The following is a 2080-nucleotide window of genomic DNA, read 5'->3' as shown; positions in this document are numbered from 1 at the left end:
GTGAAGCATGGCGGTGGCAGCATCATGACGTGAAGCATGGCGGTGGCAGCATCATGATGTGAAGCACGGTGGTGGCAGCATCATCATGTCGTGATGCGTCTCAGCAGCAGCCTGGAAGGCTTGTAAAAGTAGAAGGTGAAATGAATGCAGCACAGTATAGAGAAATCCTGGAGGACAACCTGATGCAGTCTGCAGGAGAACTGTGACTTGGAAGAAGATTTGTTTTCCAGCAGGACGATGACCTGAAGCAAACAGTTCAAGCTTCACAGAAATGATTCAACAACAACAAGGTGAATGTTCGCGAGTGGCCGAGTCAGAGCCCAGACCTCAATCCAACTGAGAATTTGTGACTGGAATTTAAAAGCACTGTACACACATGAAGCCTGTGTAACCAAAGAATGGCTTTGTTGTAGATTATTGTTAACAAGCTGAATTAAATTGACTGTGATTCAGTATTGGAAAGCAATAAAAGGAGAACTTCTCAGGGTAGTTAAAACTTTGTACAAGCAGTGTAGGCACATTGTGGTTTTGCTGTATTTGTCAGTTTTCTCCAGAATCAGATTTGAACTAAATCTGACATGATAAAGATTCTTCATCTACAGAGACTTTCAAAAGCATCACCTACATTAAACCACTACAAGCGTCCCAGCTGCTAATTAACGCAATTAATTGGTTTCCAGATGCACTTTTTTTTATTTTTTACAAAGCTTTCCAGATTCCTTCTGTAGCTTTAAAAGTTAATCAACTACACCAAAACCGAAATAATCTCAGTTTGTCTAAATCGCTTAAATAGAGCTGGAAGTACAATCTGAGCGTCTGTTGCAGTGGAGAACCAGGCCTCGGGGCTCCGTTCCAGCCCAGTAAAGCTGCTAGCAGGTGGGGGCAGCTGGGCCTGCCTGGTCCCCAGAATCAGCACATTGTTCCCGAGGTCACCGTCTGAGAGCTCCATGAAATCCAGGGTGGGCTGCAGGGGCTCGGGCCGTGGGACCGGCTCCAGAAATAATAAAACCTCGCACTGTCCTCGTTTTCGCGAGTCGGAGCGAGCGGCTTATCGTGGCTGATCATTAAGCTCAGAATCAGCTCCGGCGTAATCACCATGCATAACAAATGTGCGGCAAAGTCACTCGGTGGCACCGATATACAGACAACATGTGGGATTACAGAGCGAGTGGTGACCAAACAGAGCCTCAGACATCACCGCTGATTGCATTTATGTCCACCCCCGAACTTCATTAAACAGAGAAATGCAGCTTCAACCGCCCACTTCTTCAGGTTTCATCACCACCTCCACACGCTGCTCCTGTGCTATCAGCTGCATTTGGCAAAAAGCCTTGACTCGGCACGCTGCCAAACTGAATTTGTCCCACCATGACAGTCAGTAATGGCTGCACCACCACGTCAATAAGAGAGGTTTTGAAGGAAGAAACCTTTAAGACTGTGAGACGTAAAGTGCCAGATTGGTTCCAGTTCCGTGTTCATTTTAACTCATCAATGAACTGCTTGTACCTGTTTTTGGACTTTGTAAGTTACTGATGTTGTGTTTCTTTTATATCTTATATTACACTTAAATTCTCTGCTGATTGGCTCTTCGCTTGATCGGTTTAGCATGATGGTTGCTATTGATTAACTGATGTTTTCTCAGACTTTTTATGTTGAGAGCACGTCTATCCTCACAGACATTGGACCTTTGCTGTTATATTTACCAGAAGGACATCCTCTTGAGATGTTGCATCTCATTTCTTTCCGTACAAACACAACTTTACATAACAAGTAATACAAAAACACCAACAGCTCACGGTAATAAAACAGCTTCATCGGCATCAAAGTAGTTGGAATTCTGATTAATTAAAGCACTAATTAACTAAAAAATTGACAGTACAAGCAAATTAAAAGCACAAACAGGTTGTTTTAGGACGAACAAATAAAGATCAGAACCTCTGAACTCACCTTGTCAAACATGTTTTTTGCATTTTGCACCAAATTATAGTTCTCGCTCCACATAGTAGAGCACATATTTATTATCCACACAACTGTTTCCATTCATTTTCCAGTGTACAACCAAAATGCAACACCATGAAAT

The sequence above is a fragment of the Stegastes partitus genome, unplaced genomic scaffold (assembly GCF_000690725.1).
Source record: "Stegastes partitus isolate 25-593 unplaced genomic scaffold, Stegastes_partitus-1.0.2 Scaffold623, whole genome shotgun sequence".
NCBI classification, from domain to species: Eukaryota; Metazoa; Chordata; class Actinopteri; family Pomacentridae; genus Stegastes; species Stegastes partitus.
Note: the sequence above shows the minus strand (reverse complement) of the source record.